Source organism: Musca domestica, unplaced genomic scaffold (genome assembly GCF_030504385.1).
Source record: "Musca domestica strain aabys unplaced genomic scaffold, Musca_domestica.polishedcontigs.V.1.1 5, whole genome shotgun sequence".
Classification (NCBI taxonomy): Eukaryota; Metazoa; Arthropoda; class Insecta; order Diptera; family Muscidae; genus Musca; species Musca domestica.
Window position 1 is genome coordinate 16,112,275 of NW_026712346.1, and position 20,182 is coordinate 16,132,456.

Consider the following 20,182-nt stretch of genomic DNA (forward strand, 5'->3'; position numbering starts at 1 on the left):
TCAGAGCACTCAAGCACAACGTTCACCTTAGACACCTTCTCGAACGTGAGCGGCTCGCCCTCTGCACTTCAACAGTACGTTCACCGCCAGACAGCTCATCATTCGAGACTCAATCAGCAGAGACACCCACAGCTACAGCATCCACAACAGGAACAACAGTAGTATCACCAACACCACCCTTCTTCAGCGGAGAGCCCAACTTTTGGAGTTTCGATTCCTCTCCACCATCCGTATCCTGCTCAGTTTCCGTGTACCTTAACCTTCGCCCTGCAGTGGGAGGCAAAAGCACCTCCGGAGCACCACTGTCGCCCTCTATCTCCATATCAGATACCTCAGAATTTGCTTTCGACATAGAACCACCCTTCTTCTTTCTCTGTGCCTTCGGAGGCATTTCCGTGACACACACAAAAATCCAATCAACTAGTCCCTAACAGATGTCGTTATCGTCGTCCAAAAGCAAATCCAATCACCAAATATTCAATAATGACTTACCGATAGGCATGGGTTAATTTAACTTCACTTACAACCACCAGAGAGTCCAATGGACCAGCACTCAGACTCAGGAATACAAGCTCCTCCACGAGACACCAAATTCCAACACAACTCTGCCACGCACAATATGTTCATTGTCGTGGGACACCTTTGAAAACCCCCAAGGTATTCCTCAACAACAATTTAATGCAAGTGAGAGTGTCAGCAAATTTAAATTCGCGTTAAGAGCGAGATAGAAAATTTTCGATATCACTTCACCCGAATAATAACACTTTTTCCGCAAAGCATAATAACACTTCTGTCCTTTTCAACTTAAACGACAGCCACAGCGATGCTCCCACAAGGGGTTCAACACCAACTGCCAGGCTAGATAAAAGGATCTAGGGGCACCTGGCACCCGCGGTACCAGAATATAGCCTCCGGTCAGGCTTCGTACCCGAAGTTACTACCAGTTGGACTCCAAACAGTACTGGACTGGTTACCAACGCCATCACAAATCACCAATGTATAAACAAAGTACATCAACAGTGGACACACAGACAACGACTCAGTCTCCCTCACGGGTGGCTTGCGACCAGTACGTGGCTATCACCTTCAGAAGTAGACACAAAAACACAACAATAAACAAGAACCCTCTCACGAAGGATCCCACAACATGACACATTGGAAGGAAGATCTTAAAAAGACATCAACAAACAACAAAGACACTAACAGCATGCCACAAAAACCAACAATCGCCAAAGAAGATCAGCAATTTAGAGCCTGTACAGGCGCAGCAACCGGGTAATAAATCAGGGCACAATTTTGTGGTGGTTAGCTCTCAGATTCCAGAGCAGCAGTCCTTCTTCTATTAAAGACTTCTTTAGAGAACGAGTCCAAATTTTGAAAGATACCCTCATCTTCCAAGCTCCTACTAAGGTCCAACGGTCATCAACAAAAACTAGTCCTCATACAACGGACACTGCGTCAACACATTACACCTGTCACAAGCACATTCAGCAGTGTCGGGGAATATCTGTAAAAAAAAATATTTAAGGAACCATGATAGATATGAATCCTAGACTAAGTCACATCAGGAATAAAGCTGTATGTGACCCTTCCATTTGGACTCTCATTACGTCTGCTTTGCCACCTGGAGATTAAACACTCTAGATGTAGAGCTTTATTCCTCATAACATCTTGAGACACATCTAACGATGTAACCCAGTCACGCTCCACGAGAGGCGAACATCTCTTAATTTTAAAGGCGATGCCACGACGCGTTACCTCCAAATCAAGGGGAGGAACACCTAGTAAAACCTGAAGTACGTCCGTCGAAACTGTTCTACATACAGGCGTACAACCAAGCAAAGCTACTCGTTGGCAAATCAAAATTTTCCTTAACCCTGCAGCAGACATTGCTATATTGTACCAGTTCGGTGAACCATACTTAACACAAGCAACAAATAGCCCGCCATAAATGGTACGTACAGCTCGTCTGCTGTGTCACCAATCGCTTCTAAAGATCCTTCTTACTTTACCAATCACAGCAAGCAGCTTATCTTGCACATATTTAATGAGCGCCAGGAAATTCAACCTCTCACTAACCATTATGCCCAGGTATTTTACTTTTGCCTCGTATTTTATACATCTGCCACTGGATCTAATAAGTGAAGGACGCTCATGCGACAATCTACCCTTAAAGAGCATCATATTTGTTTTGTTAGCAGCTACTTCTACACAAACATTTAGACCCCATTCACCAGTGACACTCATGGCTTGTTGACCACATCTCTCAAGTTTAGCACGAGACTGACCTTCAATAATGATAAGTAGGTCATCGGCATAAGCACAAATCTTATATGACTGAGAGAGAGAGAGAGTGCAGCAGGGAATCCATCATTATATTCCAAATAAATGGACCACAGATGGAATCCTGTGGACAACCCCTCGTCGCCCTCCTCTAAACATTGCCAATAGCACCCACCACACATGCACTACGGTCAGAAAAATAACTTCGCCATAGGCCGAGCTCTCTGCAACCAACATCTTCAAGTCTCCTGAGGACCATATCAAACGAAAGGTGACACTCATGGGCACCAACATACATCCAGGTTTCCTCAACACTACAACCCTTCTTGAAACTGACTGGTGTATGGAAGACCTTTCATCATATATCTCCATCAGTGTGGACACCAGTATTTTCTCAAGTACCTTTGCAAGTACTGGAAGAAGACTGATGCCACGAAAGGAACGAGAATTTCTCCTGTTCTTATCAGGCGACTTTAGAAGGACTGCCACACGTGCTCCATGAAACAATTATAAACGGGATTCCTCTTCCAACAGCTTTCACCATCCTTCCAGCTATACCTTCAAAACCTTGAGATTTACGGCTCCAATGCTGCCCACACTCTCGGCGATCTCTGCGCTGTCCAGAAGAGGAGGGTTACCTCTCCCACTGAAGAATATAGCAGTAGACGCCTCAGCCTCCGGGATGAAGTTTTCCAACGTACAAAGTTTCTCCAATCTTCATCCTTCCTTCTGGATATGCTATCTTCAGAAGCTCAAAGAGCTGACAAATATTCGGCTTCGCGCTGAGCTAGATCATCAGCATTGATCCATCTTGGTCTCTGGAATCTCTTCCTGAGGCGGTCGACTGTTCTCCGCATCAAATCTAATTCACGTGTCCACCAGCTGACTTTGCTTGGCAGAGCATTACGACGCCTACCAAGCAAGGCATCATTAACCTCGCATATCCATCTGTCCAACTACTAACTTGTGCCTCAAGAGAGAGTCTTTTAAACTGCTCAATTGGTACAACAACGGCTCTAGTACACTCTGCATAGATGCTCTCATTATATCCCCGATCATATCAGACTCTGGGTTGCTCAACCGACATAGTTCTCCTACCACTAGAGACTTTAATATGGATTAGCCTATGGTCACTGTTCCACCAATCCTCGCAAGTCCACCAGCTGAAATTAAAAGCAGAAAAAGCTGCGCGATTTACAGCGGTAACATCTATATCACCAACACCGTTGGGCCCATCAAAGGTAGACATGTTACTCGGTTCATTTAACACTCCAACATTCGTCACACTCATCCCATCACTAAGCATCTCTCCTCTCATGGGGTTCTGATATCCAGACGAATGCCTGGACATCTTGGAGAACCATATGGAGGATGATGCATTCGCATCCACGCGAGGAGTAACAACGTATCCATGTACCTGAGATAAGGTTCCGACGGTGCTGTAAATCTGCAATGGATTCTAGCCACTAGGGTTCTACCAAAACCTCCTTCAACAGATACACATACTCCCCACTCACTTCTACAGGCCACAATACAGTCCAAACTAGAGTCACAAATAATAACTGCAGCGTATCCTTGGAGATCAGTGAAGACCCGCATTCCTCCTGGCATTGACATTAACAGTCTTTTCAGTATCACTGGTCTCATAAACGTCAAGCCTTCCGCTCAATCTCTCATTCTCCACAAGCATCTGCATCAACACCGTCTCATATCTGGCACCATGAGCAATAATCACCTTGGCAACGTCACTACTGACGCCTCCGCCTAACGCTACTTCAACCCGACTGTCGGTAACTTGCTTCATGGCTCCTACTCCTATTACTCCTCCAACAACAGTCTGCTGATCTCGCTTACGCGGTCTGCTCAGGCGCTTACTGCCAAGGGCTTAAACCTCGCTGTCGCTCAAAACTACCTTTGCTCCAACACCGTTACTGCAGCTTGGTCCGTCCTCTGCAGAAGCAGCCACACCATCAGTTGCTGCACTAACAACACCACCGACACCTTCAACGCCCACTGCTTTCCTCTGCGCAAGCGGAGTACCGGCTTTGAAACGCTTCTCCCCATAAGTATAATTACTTACCGACGCCAAGTATAATTGCGACGCAAAATAGTGTTCAACTTAACCACACTTTTGTATGGAAGCCCAAGCATCTCAATGGCCAGAGCACTCCAACCAAGAAAACCAATGTCCAAAACGTATCCAAAACTCAATAACCAAAACACTGCACTTGTCAATACCAGATTCCAACGTCCCAATGTCTGCTGCGATGAGACACCAATGGTTTACCCCAAAGGATTCCGCACCAACAACGCAATACAACTGAAAGAATAAATTTCAATTTCGCTGAAGAACGAGACAAGAAATTTCACGATAGATTCACTGAAAATTTTCAACACTTTTGCACTAAGCAAAAATACCACGTCTTCTCTCGTCAAACAGTTAACGTGAAGTGAGTAGATAGGGACATACCTGTGTCTTGTTTTATGTGAGCACCTACCTTACGGTCTACCTCTTAGCACCGGTGAATACAAAGCGTCTACCAACGCCCCCACAAAAGTAAGTACCAATTCGCTCGCACGTTATTTGAACGCGGTCGTCTCCTTGGTTAGAAGCAGAACCTATCTAAACTCCTGCCTTTCTATGGGTCAGGCCACCGGTTGGTAATGAACCTCCACATTCAAGCAACACACTCTCCCCGCGATTTGGGTTTAAACCACAACCACCGCGATGCTCCCATAAGGGGGCCAACACCAACTGCCAGGCTAGATCCGAAGATCTAGGGGCACCTGGCACCCGCGGTACCGGAATATAGCCTCCGGTCAGGCTTCGTAGCATCGCTACTACCAGTTGAACTCCAAACAGTCCAGGACTGGTCACCAACCAACAAAAAAAAAAAAAAAAAAACAGCAGGGAACACGCACTCGAGGCACTAAAATTAACATGCTGTCCTCACGGACTGCACAATGGGTCCACTGGGACCGCAGTCACGGACTACACAACACAAACAATAAACAGAACTACCCTCACGGATAGCCTACACAACATCCACAGAGGAACCCCAGCAATCATCCCAAAGGTCCAAGGACCAAACCGGCCCAACAGCCCACGGCCCACCTCCACTATGTGCGGGGACCCCCTCCACTAAGTCTTGTCCTTCTACTAAATACTTCTGGCGCAAAATTACTTAAACATCTAAAAGTCCGATCGTCTTCAAGGACCCTACTGAAATCCCACCCCGCCCCTCCATACGTAATACCCATATTTGCTAAACATCTAATGTCATTATAGTAACGGCATTCCGTCAGTATATGCACCCAGTCCTCGGTTATCCCGCACCCACATAAATCCGCTGGACAAGACCTTTCTTATGCAAAAACTCGTCCCATAGGTCCAAAGACCAAAACCGGCTCAACAGCCAACGGCCCACCGTCCACTATGTGCGGGGACTCCCCAAACTAAGTCACGCGAAAAATTACCTTTCTTAAGCAAAAATGCATTGTAAGAAACCAGTACTTAAGCCGTCAGTAAGAAACCAGTACTTAAGCCGAAGCGAAAGTCTGGGCGGTCCAGTACGAACGTTGCGTCACGAATAAATTCGTACGTTGCCCTTCCCTTGTCCTCCACCTATCAAGAACGTATTCCCGAAGGGGTGCCTTGTACCGCCTAATATTCCCATCTACCAGATCAGAAGGGCTGAGCCAATCCTCATCCTTAGCCAGCTGAAAACCGCGTTTCATCTTTCACAGAATAGCTCTACTTCTCACTTCCAGGTCAAGCGGTCCATTGGCGCCGCCAAGCAGCGCCTGCAGTGCAGTGGATACAGTCCTACACCCAGGCAAAGACCCTAACATGACGACCCGCTGACACGACAGGAGCCCCATAAGTTGGGCAAGCAACAAATAGGCCACCATATATGACACGCACGGAACGCCTGCTCAAGCCCCCAAAAACACGTCTGACCGTTCCCACCACTCTAGTTAGCTTCACCTTCAGGTGATCAAAGTGTACGAGGAAATTAAGCCAACCCTTCATATGAATGCCTAGATACTTAATCGTGCTTGCGTACCTTATGCCACGTTCAACAGCACGTATAAAAGGAGAAGCCTGCCTTTCAGCATCATCAACGATGACTTGTCCTTCGCAACCTCGACGCCAACTCGAGCACTCCACGCTTGAACTATACGCATAGCCTGCTCACCAAAGGTCTCCAGCTCAAGGCGAGTCTTACCTTCAACAATAACTATATCTGCGCCGAGAGCTCCCGCAGCAGAGGATCCATCATGAGGTTCCAAATAAATGGGCCACAGATGGACCCCTGATGGCAACAACGTTGGAATCCTTCCAGACCGAAGCACTGGATCCCAAGATACAAATCTTCCTCTCATGAAAGTAACTAGACTAAAGTCCAATTTCCTGGCAACCGATCGCTAACAACTTCGTGAGCACGCTGTTCCACAAAAGGAAGTCAAATGCACACTTAAAGTCAACAAAAATGCCAACGACATACTGTAACGTAGTTTTCTCGTCGGCTGAGGTAAGCTCAGCTGTACCCAGGATCTCCATAAGGACCTACTAAACCTTATGAAATAAAAAGAGTAGATTTCTCCCTCTCCTGGGGGTAAAAATCGGATGTTCTATTGATCTTTAATGCTAAATTGCAATCTACTCGGGTTAAAATACGAAAAGATAAAGATGGAATATAGGATGGCAAATGGACTTCGGAGATGTTCGTGATTTCAAGGTAATGATGCTTAGTTGATGATAGGGAATTCGATGTTAACTCGTATCGTAGGCAGGAGGGTGTACGACTCGTGGATAATCGAGAACGATGATGTAAGTACTCGGGTGGTTGACGTAAGGTGTGACTAGTCGACGACTTGAACGCATCGGATACTCGGTGATGACCGTCGGAGGTTGATTGCGGTGTTGCGTTTGGGTGACGCTTACGTTGACGATTTGAAGGTAATCGGGAAATTGTGTTCGTCGGTTGTCAACGATCAGAAATAACGATGATTGTGTTCGGGTGATGCGTTCTGTTGACGATTTGACGGTAATCGGGAACTTGTGGTCGTTGGCGATTTGAAGGTAATCGGGAACTTGTGATCGTCGGTTGTCGACGATCAGAAATTACGATGATTGTGTTCGGGTGATGCGTTCTGTTGACGATTTGTCGGTAATCGGGAACTCATGGTCGTTGACGATTTAAAGGTAATCGGGAACTGGTTGTCGTCGGTTGTCAACGATCAGGAATTACGATGTTGGTGTTCGGGTGATGAGGGTTGTTGACGATTTGGAGGTAATCGGGAGTAGCTATCCAGGTCTTCGTGAGCGGACATTCGTACTGGTTCGGCAGCTCGTTGAGGGTAGATTAGGCAACCGATGCGTTAGGCTTTGTAGATGGATCGGGGCTCGTTCGGCAGCACGGGTTTTTGTTATTCGGGTCGGCTACAGGGGCGAGGTAACTAGCCTAACTACGATTATATAACTACGTCTACTCCACTACCAACGTTCGACTATAATAAGGAACAGCGAGCCGAAACTTCTGTGTAAATTAATTACCCGCCACTCAACTTAATGAGAGCCACTCTTGAAAAAAGTATTCCCGACTAGCGCTTTTGTTAGTCGGAGGACGGCCGATGATCTTTAGAAAATCACCAGCTACCCTTTGACAAGCTCCTGCAGTAGAAATCCCTGCCTTCATCATACGGCAAACCGAACACTATATGTGACCGGTCCTACCAAGTCATTGCGGATTATTTGCCTTCTGCTGTGAACGGTACACCACCGAAATGTAATTTGGTGCTGTTGTCGTCTTGTGTGAACGTTGTGGTGGTGGTTGGTTTGTGCTGTTAGCGTCGCACCTGCAGTGGTCGCTGTTGTTGTTATCATAGTGCAATATGTGCGGTGGTTTGTTCGTATAAATGTACGTGATGAAATCATCACGTTACAATACTTGGCCAACGCCATACGACATACACTCGGTAAAACCGAATTGATGCGGCGATGTACCTTCGGAGTAGCAAACCTTAAGCCTAGACACCATAATCCTTTCCAGTACTTTTCCAAGAACTGGAAGAAGACTAATGCCCTGATATGAGCGAGGATCACTCCTTATTCTATCGGGCGACTTAAGTAGCCCAGTCATACCGTCGATACCAGACGACTTTCTGCTTCTAATCCGACAGATACTGTCCGAAACTTCTAACCTTTCCACTGCCGGAGGCTCAGCCAATTCATCAACAAGCGGAGGAAATGTCTGAGTCTCCGAACTGGGAAAGAATGGTCATTGACATAGAGCTGCTACGCTTAGCAGACTTAGCTCACGGGTCCACCATTTGACCTTACTTGATTTAACCTTACGGTGTCTACAAGGAGCTCGTCATTGACTCCGCTCATCCACTCGTTCAACTTGCTAACCTGGTCATCTACGGTCAGTGCGGCCTCCCTTACACGGGCGCATATAGGCCCCAGTGCACACCTCGTTACTTCCCAGCCCTGAAACGTGCTGTTCCCTGCGTACGTCCCCGCGGTATGACCACAAACTCAATGAGATTATGATCACTAACACCTCAGTCATCAAAAACTCGCCAGCAAAATTGGTAAACAGTCGTTGCTGCCCCATTTGAAGCCGTCACGTCAATGTCGCTAACTCCCGAGGGCTCATCAAAGGTATACAGATCCGAGGGCTCATTCGAAACCTCTACGGCCCTCGCGAACACCCATTTGCCTAGCATCTCTCCAAGTACGCGATTCTAATGGCCAGAGCTATGGCTGGACATCTTCGAAAACCACAATGATGAGGATGCATTCGCGTCTAGCCCTAGGATTAGTGGACAACTACTCGCTAGGAGTAGCACCGAATCCATATACCTTAAATAGGACTCCTACTTGAAACAACTATACATTCTCTGTCACTGTCACAACAACTACAGAAGAGTCTTCTCCCTCATCCCTAAAGACACGCATCCCCCGGAAGTCCTCACACACAACCATCTTTACAGAAGGGCTCTTGAATTAAGGCGCTTGGCCAAACTCGTGCATCACACTAGAAGACTTCTGAAAGTTGTACTGGAGCACACGCATCCTAATGTCTGGCATTCGCTCTAGCCTCCAATGCTGCATAAACCGGACACGACGTTGACAGCATCAAATGTCCAGAAGACATCCCCTTGAACTCACAGTTCCTACACCTCACTGGATTGGGACATTCGGAAAGCGAATGCGCTTTCATTCAACAGCGCCGGCAGACATCAGACTTCATCCTGCACTCTCTGACACGATGGTCAAAACCTAGACATCTGTAGCAGGAGCGCACAGCATCCTGCCTACGCACGAGGAAGCGGATCCACTTTATGTAGGCTCCCTCGGCACAAAGCTTTTCGCCACTGACGTTAACCTTGGAGTCGTTAGCACCAACCTTCCAGGGACCACTAGCCAGGCGCACGCTCTTCTTAAAAGTTTCGGGTGACATCAACTCGGCCAAATTCAAATCATAAAGCTATCCCATGAACTCATCTGTGGAAAGCTTGTCATCACTGACTCCTCCAGTCCCACATCCGCAAACTTGTGTTAGCAACAATCTTCTCCCTTTCAGCTACAGAGGGAATTCTAATTACTACACCACCATCTCGCACCACGTGCACTCTAACGCTCAGAGTAGGGTCTACCTCATCCACCACCTTCTTGACCACCTGCTTGCTAGAATTGCCCTTTTTGGACCTCACCACGACCGACCAGGTTTCCACAGGCTTTGGCACGGAAGCTACAAAAGGTGCGACAGGCAAGGCCTGAAACACAAAAAGTTTCGCTATACCAGAATCAGCAACAACAGACGGCCCTGGAGCAGGGCCCACCACACCGCGAGCCGAGAGCCGCTCAAATGCCTCCAATATCCCCTTAAGCCTCTCATTCTCCACAATAGCTCGCATCAACATCTCCTCGTACCTGCAGGCCAAAGAGATCTCACACAAAAGATCCAAAGAGAGTCAGTGACCCCCTTCATCGCCAATACCGGACCACCAGTTGACTTCGGAGATGACCTCTTTCGTACCTCAGACGAGCCACCCATACCACCCTCCACCACCATATCTGAGGTTTCGGAATTCACTTCTGAAACCTTCTTCTTCATCAGCACTTTCGGAGGCATGTTCGAGACACAAACCCCTCGAAAAAAAGATTCAACTATCACACACCAGATGTCGTAATCAAACTCCAAGTACAATTCTAGTAGATGGGGACATGAAGTCGAGGGGGTTTTACATGATTCTCGCCTTGACGGATCTAACCATGAGTCGAAAACTACTACCAGTTTATGTTCTATACAACACGGGACTGGTCACCCACGTAAGATAAAGGCACGATCACGGAATATGACGATTGCAGCAAGTGCTACACTGATGGAGCAGTCTAATCACCACGTTTACATGGTCGTAGCTTCCTCACTGCAAGGAGCGAGGCCTATTCACCTCTTCCGCTCTGACGCTGGCGTACGGCAAACCTATTTAGTTTGAAAGTGCTCCCGACAAAGATCACAAGGATCTGCGATGATGAGGCAGAATGTTGATATTCAATGCGTTTCTCCATCACCAGCGGTACCAGAAAAAGACATCTGGTCAGATCTCGTAACCGAGTTACTCCCAGTTTCGGTCCCATGCGACCAGGGGACTGGTAACCCCCCGTGGCTAACATACGCGCTTAAGCCTGTACAGCCCAAAAACGACATAGACACAGAACAGCCTACACTAAACTTTCGCTCTGCGACGTTTGAACGCCCTACTTGCGAACTCCCCAAGAACTAGTGAAGAGTGCACGACTAACATCCCATTGGCCATCAACATAGGTGATACCCATGGAATCAAGGTTTCTGAGATCCTCATACAGAGGACACGTACACAATACATGCAGCCAGTACTCGACTGGAGCCCCACAACTACATGCTTCTGTGACAAAAAGGTTTCTCCTATGCAAAAGTGCATTGAGAGAGCCATGCCCGGTCAACAGATATCCCATATGTAGCCCAAAACCAAAATCAGGGTTAGTCGCAAATGTAACATCCGGGATAAACCCGAAAGTTACACGCCCATTCTCGCTCTCGTTCCATCTAGAGTTTACGATCTCGCGCACCGGTGCCTTACGCACAATGGCACTCGTGTTCTCCACGCCTTCAACCGTCCAATCTATAGGGACGATTTGTAGCCCTCTCTTGGCCAGAAATGACACATTTGTACGTATCATCTCCAACTTTAGGGGTGGCACACCCAACAACACCTGCATGGCCTTAGTAGGCATTGTGCGGCGAACAGGTACACATGACAACATCATGATACGCTGACATGACAGTATCTTGCGATACCCATACCCTGTCACAGCTGTATGCCATATGGGGGCACAATAAGTTGCACAAGCAACACACAGACCACCAAATAAAACACGTACCGCACGCCTACTGAGACCCCAACCGGACCTCAATATACGACGGAAAGGACCAACTACACTGCACATCTTCTCTTTGAGCCTATCAAGGTGTGGGACGAAATTCATCCTCTCACTCATTGAGATGCCCAAAAACCTCACTTCTGTCTTATAATTTAGCCCCCGGCCATCAAAGATGACACTGGGGTGTCGGCTATTAGACAACCTACCCTTCGCCAAACGCCAACGAACAGAAGGGTTCACAAATTCTACTATTTCGTCATACGACATCTCTATACGGATTAGGTTATGATCACTAATTCCCAGTTCTTCATCAACGCTCCATAAAAAACGAAACTGCCGCGAAGCAGCATCGTTACAGCATGTCACGTCGATATCGCTAGAGCCATTAACCGTACAGTAGGTATAAACCTCACTCGGCTGGTTTACCACATGCATGGCCCTCGAAAGGAGCCACTCACTTAACATCTCCCCCCTAGTGTAGTTCTGATAGCTCCGCGCTTGCCGAGTTATCTTACTGAACCACATGGGAGAAGATGCGTTCGCGTCCAAGCCGAGGATGACAGGATGGCTACTCACCTGTAGTAGCACCGCATCCATGTACCTAAGGTACGGCTCTAACGCTTCTTTGAACTTGCAATAGAGACTCGCAAGAAATAACACACCAAATTCACCACTCACAGTCACACAAACACCAAAATCACTCGCATCCACAAGCACACAATCTACGTTACTATCGTCGACGACAACTGCAGAATGACACCTCGAGTCAGGAAATACCCGCATTTCTGCAGGCAGGCCCCTTATTCGACCAAAAGTCGAATAAGGTTCCTGAATCAATGCGAACCTACAGTTTAGCCGATGCATCGTAACACCCAAATCAGACATGACTGCGCTCGATCGTCTGCAATTAAGTTGGATGATTAAATCCATCTTAATGCTTAGATTTCGCCCTAGCCACCAACAAACTATAAATCGGGCAAGCCTCAGACATCATTTCGGCAATTTGGTGCATTCCTGCACCTCTTCGCCGTATGCCCCTCTTCACCGCACCTACGGCACACTCCACGTGTGAAGCGGCAGTGCTGGACCTTGTGGTAGAAGCTTAGGCAGCGGTAGCAATGGGGGACACCATCATGTGGTTGCACCAAGAAAGAGAACCACTTGATGTAGCACCTCGAACCAACCAATGGCAGATGCAGCCGAAACCGGCTCAAAACCACTACGGCGAGAGCGTCGGCTCTGCTTAACAGCAGCGCATTCAGCCTCGTCGCAGCTCGACAATATGTCCGAAGACATAGCAGCAGCGGAAACAGGCAATGACTTCAAGAAGTCATTGCCACCAACAGATTTAACAGCCTTGGAGGCCGATGCAACACCTACAGCAACAACACCAGTGGCGACAACACCAGTAGCATTACTGCCTGATGCACCATCAGCCCCTTTGGCAGCCTTAACGGCAACAACGCTCTCTTCACCACTGGATTTACCTCTGGCACTCATGCCAGAAGCAGAGCCAGCGGTGCCAGCAACACATTTCCTCTTTGCACAAGAGGACTCACTCTCTTCACCAGACGGGGAGGGAGTTGTACCTCCCTCCGCCTTTTTGCGACTCCTACGAGTCGACGGTTTAGGCGGCATAGCGCTTACTCTTATCTAGCAGGTAAAACCACCAGATAAAAGCAAACGCCTAAAAATATGCTTTACAAACCACACGTAAATATGTGGTTTGTAACTACAATATAATATGTATAGGAAAACTATACTAATTGCCACTATCCACCGATAGATGGCGCCAACCAAAAAATTTAACAGCGATCCACCAACAGATGGCGCTGAAAAACCAAAACAAACTGCTGAAGGTCAGATGAGACACCAAAAGCACGTGGCTAGCGGAGCCCCAGTTTTGCAACAACAATTTGCAAGGAAAAATACCAATTTGGAAAAACAGTAAAAACTTACCGATTTTCTCCAAATTTCCACAAAACTTCAATTATTACTTGAAGTTAAAACACTTTTAATCACTTTTTATCACTTTTCTTAAGATTTTCCAAGGAAAAACCGCAATTTAACACACTTTAACTAAAGCTGTAACGATATACGTCTATCGTTAATCCATTCATGCGCGTCACTAATTAGATGACGAGGCATTTGGCTACCTTAAGAGAGTCATAGTTACTCCCGCCGTTTACCCGCGCTTACTTGAATTTCTTCACTTTGACATTCAGAGCACTGGGCAGAAATCACATTGTGTCAACACCCGCTAGGGCCATCACAATGCTTTGTTTTAATTAGACAGTCGGATTCCCCAAGTCCGTGCTAGTTCTGAATTGATTGTTAATTGATAGTCGTTATAATTTAAAGAGTACACACCTTGCGATGCAACCCAATAAATTTTAGCAAGAAAGTTCCACAATTGGTTACATAGCAACTATCCGAGGAACAAGATCCGGAGATCTCTATTTACCCAGAACGATTACGTAAACCATGTTATTGCTTCCCAATTAAGCCCGACTATCTCAATCTTCAGAGCCAATCCTTATCCCGAAGTTACGGATCTAATTTGCCGACTTCCCTTACCTACATTATTCTATCGACTAGAGACTCTTCACCTTGGAGACCAGCTGCGGATATTGGTACGGCCTGTTGAGAAGTTTGCGTGACCCCACCATAAATTTTCAAGGTCCGAGGAGAAAATATCGACACAACAGTAAATGTCATGCTCTTCTAGTCCATCTATCATATCTCTCTTCGAAAGACTTCCATGGTAGTACGACTATAAAACAGAAAAGAAAACTCTTCCGATACCTCTCGACGGCTTCTTTATGGTCGTTCCTGTTGCCAGGATGAGCACAAGGCCCATATTTAATAACAAACGGATACTCAACAGGTTACGGAATTGGAACCGTATTCCCTTTCGTTCAAAATTATTCAAGTGTTTAATCACACAATTTTGCAATTGTCAATTATAACTTGAAAATTTTCAGCTTTCGCCTTGAACTTAGGACCGACTAACTCGTGATCAACCACTGTTCACACGAAACCCTTCTCCACTTCAGTCCTCCAAGGTCTCATTCGATTATTTGCTACTACCACCAAGATCTGTGCCAATGGCTGCTCCATGCAGGCTTACGCCAAACACTTCCATGCACACCATTGTACCCTCCTACTCACTAAAGTTTCAAAGTTTAAAATCCAACCGAAATTGAATATAAACCATTTACTTTAGCGGTAATGTATAGGTATACAACTTAAGCGCCATCCATTTTAAAGGGCTAGTTGCTTCGGCAGGTGAGTTGTTACACACTCCTTAGCGGATTACGACTTCCATGTCCACCGTCCTGCTGTTTTAAGCAACCAACGCCTTTCATGGTATCTGCATGAGTTGTCAATTTGGGCACCGTAACATTACGTTTGGTTCATCCCACAGCGCCAGTTCTGCTTACCAAAAGTGGCCCACTGGGCACATTATATCACAACCACACCTTCATACCAAGAAAGGTGTGGTTCTTACCCATTTAAAGTTTGAGAATAGGTTAAGGTCGTTTCGACCCTAAGGCCTCTAATCATTCGCTTTACCAGATAAGATTATTTTACATAATTTTTAAATGCACCAGCTATCCTGAGGGAAACTTCGGAGGGAACCAGCTACTAGATGGTTCGATTGGTCTTTCGCCCCTATCCTCAATTCTGACAATCGATTTGCACGTCAGAGCTGTTTCGGTCTTCCATCAGGGTTTCCCCTGATCAAGTATAGTTCACCATCTTTCGGGTCACAGCATATATGCTCAAGGTACGCTCTGGTTAGAGGCATAAATAATATAAATATTATTATGCATAACTGATAGAACGCCCCGGGATTGAATTAATAGACTATAAATAGACTAAAAACTAATCCCATAAAAGTTATGTTAATTTCGCTATTAGGTTTAAATTCCCAATAACTTGCAAATATGTTAGACTCCTTGGTCCGTGTTTCAAGACGGGTCCCGAAGGTATCCTGAATCTTTCGCATTGTAAATCATATAAGCGCATATAATAAACACAAAAATCAAGATTAATGTGCCATTATAGAATACAAGTATTCAAGCGCTATATATAATAGATCTATCAACACTTTATCCAATCGACAGCACTAATACGCAAGCATACTAATTTGAATAAACTTTCGCCATCGATCTTATGATAAATTGTGTATGTTAATAGATTACAATGTCCTTATATGGAAAAAATGCACGCCATTCTCACTATATTATTCATATAGCAATCGTAACGATGAATTTTCCATAATGGATATTCAGGTTCATCGGGCTTAACCTCTAAGCAGTTTCACGTACTTTTTAACTCTCTATTCAGAGTTCTTTTCAACTTTCCCTCACGGTACTTGTTTACTATCGGTCTCATGGTTATATTTAGTTTTAGATGGAGTTTACCACCCACTTAGTGCTGCACTATCAAGCAACACGACTCTTTGGAAATGTTCTCTAGTAATCATTAACGTTATACGGGCCTGGCACCCTCTATGGGTAAATGGCCTCATTTAAGAAGGACTTAAATCGTTAATTTCTCATACTAGAAATTGAACACTCCATACACTGCATCTCACATTTGCCATAAAGACAAAGTGACTTAGTGCTGAACTCTTTCCTTTTCGCTCGCCGCTACTAAGGAAATCCTTGTTAGTTTCTTTTCCTCCCCTCATTAATATGCTTAAATTCAGGGGGTAGTCCCATATGAGTTGAGGTTGTATAAAACAGATACTATTCAGTTATACATTAAATAGAAACACCATCATTTTCAAATGAAAAAAATCCTTTCTTTTCGGTATATGAAATTTTCGTTTTTCAATTCAAAAGAGACAATTCTAGTTTCATAAAAAAATCATTTTATGCTAGACCTTCCTCAATCGATTGAAATAATATATATAAGTATTTGAGAAAATACTAGGATTTTTTCAATGAGGTATTCTATCTTGACTATTAATATTATGAATTCTTTATTCATCAAATGATGAACAGAATCCAGTAATATAACATGTGCTCAAAACACAAATCATTTGATGATTTGATTATTTAAGCAACTTATTTAGCATAGTCTTACAACCCTCAACCATATGTAGTCCAAGCAGCACTCTAAAATTAATTAAAGTACCTTACAGCATGGACTGCGATATGCGTTCAAAATGTCGATGTTCATGTGTCCTGCAGTTCACACGATGACGCACAGTTTGCTGCGTTCTTCATCGACCCATGAGCCGAGTGATCCACCGCTTAGAGTGATAATTTATTTTTGTTTTGTGTATACAGTCAAAATTGTTTTTATTGAAAGAAATCAAAAATACACCAAAATGAATTGGCATATATCAATTTCTTCAATAAGTTATGTTTTTTATACATACAATTTATGTTGCGAATGTCTTAGTCCAAACAACCGCTTGACATCGACATTCTCCACTCGGTGGTATATGTCGAGCAAACAGAAGAAGGACATTAACTTATATTAAATATAAGTACAACTGTAATTGTATGTTTTTGTTATGCAATGTATGTATTCGATCAATGAAGATCAAAACAGTACACTGAGTATAATCGAATAGTTGCATGGAATAATTAAATTCTTTACAACTATGCGCCAATGTATGATTTTATATTCTTTCGAATTGTAAACCAGTACATTGAAAAAAGTTTATGATTGGTCTTCTTCTTTCTTGTTTTTAACTTTATTTCCAAATTTCTCTTCTATGCAGAAGAAAATATGGAGAATAAAAGTTTGTTTTTGTTATACGGTTGGAACACGTTAATGATCCTTCCGCAGGTTCACCTACGGAAACCTTGTTACGACTTTTACTTCCTCTAAATAATCAAGTTCGGTCAACTTTTGCGAAACATCCGTAACACACGAGGCGTTACAGTGATCACGTCCGGAGACCTCACTAAATAATTCAATCGGTAGTAGCGACGGGCGGTGTGTACAAAGGGCAGGGACGTAATCAATGCGAGTTAATGACTCACACTTACTGGGAATTCCAAGTTCATGTGAACAGTTTCAGTTCACAATCCCAAGCATGAAAGTGGTTCAGCGGTTTACCCGGACCTCTCGGTCTAGGAAATACACGTTGATACTTTCATTGTAGCGCGCGTGCAGCCCAGGACATCTAAGGGCATCACAGACCTGTTATTGCTCAATCTCATTATTGCTAGACGCAATTTGTCCATTTAAGAAGCTAGTGTCCTTATAATGTGACAAACCAACAGGTACGGCTCCACTTCTATAAACACATTCAACCACTAACGCATTTTACTGCGGTCGCAGATGAAGGCTATAAAAGCTTCTACACCATAATCCTGAAAGCATCTATTTAATATATTTGAGTCTCGTTCGTTATCGGAATTAACCAGACAAATCACTCCACGAACTAAGAACGGCCATGCACCACCACCCATAGATTCGAGAAAGAGCTATCAATCTGTCTTACACACTTATGTTCGGACCTGGTAAGTTTTCCCGTGTTGAGTCAAATTAAGCCGCAGGCTCCACTCCTGGTGGTGCCCTTCCGTCAATTCCTTTAAGTTTCAGCTTTGCAACCATACTTCCCCCGGAGCCCAAAAGCTTTGGTTTCCCGGGAAGCGACTGAGAGAGCCATGATAGTAGCTACACCCAATTGCTAGCTGGCATCGTTTATGGTTAGAACTAGGGCGGTATCTGATCGCCTTCGAACCTCTAACTTTCGTTCTTGATTAATGAAAACATCTTTGGCAAATGCTTTCGCTTAAGTTAGTCTTACGACGGTCCAAGAATTTCACCTCTCGCGTCGTAATACTAATGCCCCCAAACTGCTTCTATTAATCATTACCTCTTGATCTAAAAACCAATGAAAGTAGAACAGAGGTCTTATTTCATTATTCCATGCACAAAATATTCAGGCATTTGGAGCCTGCTTTAAGCACTCTAATTTGTTCAAAGTAATTGTACCGGCCCACAACAACACTCGATGAAGAGCACTGAAGCAGGTTTAAATAGGAGGAACATACATAAATACAAGTACCTATGCATGTAAGAACTCCACCGGTAATACGCTTACATACATAAGGTATAGTACAAACTACAATTATAGTTGTACTACCCGTATGAAGCACAAGTTCAACTACGAACGTTTTAACCGCAACAACTTTAATATACGCTATTGGAGCTGGAGTTACCGCGGCTGCTGGCACCAGACTTGCCCTCCAATAGGTCCTTGTTAAGGGATTTAAAGTGTACCCATTCCAATTACAGGGCCTCTAATATGAGTCCTGTATTGTTATTTTTCGTCACTACCTCCCCGAGCTGGGAGTGGGTAATTTACGCGCCTGCTGCCTTCCTTAGATGTGGTAGCCGTTTCTCAGGCTCCCTCTCCGGAATCGAACCCTGATTCCCCGTTACCCGTTGCAACCATGGTAGTCCTAGATACTACCATCAAAAGTTGATAGGGCAGACATTTGAAAGATCTGTCGTCGGTACGAGACCATACGATCTGCAAGTTATCTAGAGTTCAACCATATAAACGATCAAAGATCGCTTGGTTTTAGCCTAATAAAAGCACACGTCCCAAAGGTCCGTGTTTATAATGCATGTATTAGCTCTAGAATTACCACAGTTATCCAAGTAACTGTTAACGATCTAAGGAACCATAACTGATATAATGAGCCTTTTGCGGTTTCACTGTTAATTCGTGTGTACTTAGACATGCATGGCTTAATCTTTGAGACAAGCATATAACTACTGGCAGGATCAACCAGAATAATGTTTCATTGTATTGTTTTCCATGTTTCAACAACTTAATGAAAAATCAAAACGAAGCCAGCTATTGCCGCGCAAACGTCTTTAAGATTTTATCAAAAAATTGTATATTGTGGTATTTTTCTCAATATTTTTAGCAATTTATTTCAAATTACTTTGAAACATTGCAGCATAGTATGTTTTTCAACTTACTACACTTGATATTGATATGAAATTAAGAATTTCATATTTTCGTTTTTATGCCCCTTTTGTGTGGAGATTTTCGAAAACCATCAAAAATCTCTCCGTGCTATATTAACGAGCCTGCACACATCGACCTGCCGATCGGATAGAGCTCGCTTCCTACCATTCAAGCATTTGGAACGCCTCAACTTAATGAAGCATGCTCACAACAATAGGAAGAATACCATGAATAATTTTTGTTTGAATTTAAAGAATTGTGTGGTGAGAACACGCGAATGCTCTACACAAAACCACTGTATGAAAGAATACTACCAACCAACAACAGGTCGCATTCTACTAGTAGTCAAACCAAACTACCAGTCGACGGACTGCTGCGACATCCATATTCCTTCTAGTGTTATTTCATCACAAAACTCATCGAAATCGCTTGAACAAATCATTAGCAACCACCAAAATGGTGTTTCTAGTCATCGTTCGTGGTCTCCCAATGAGTTGCGATGACTT

At 44.6% G+C, this 20,182-nt stretch overlaps 2 non-coding genes and 1 pseudogene across 2 annotated transcripts; all 3 read right to left on the reverse strand.

Annotated features, from left to right (window-relative positions):
* Positions 1–13,776: 13,776 nt before the first annotated feature.
* LOC131805299 (large subunit ribosomal RNA) lies at positions 13,777–16,463 on the reverse strand (annotated as a pseudogene).
* A 352-nt stretch (positions 16,464–16,815) lies between these two features.
* LOC131805262 (5.8S ribosomal RNA) lies at positions 16,816–16,994 on the reverse strand. The gene has a single exon (XR_009343597.1). It is a non-coding gene; the product is annotated as a 5.8S ribosomal RNA (ribosomal RNA).
* Positions 16,995–17,513: 519 nt separating this feature from the next.
* On the reverse strand, positions 17,514–19,497 carry LOC131805286 (small subunit ribosomal RNA). The gene has a single exon (XR_009343619.1). It is a non-coding gene; the product is annotated as a small subunit ribosomal RNA (ribosomal RNA).
* Between the last annotated feature and the right edge of the window lie 685 nt (positions 19,498–20,182).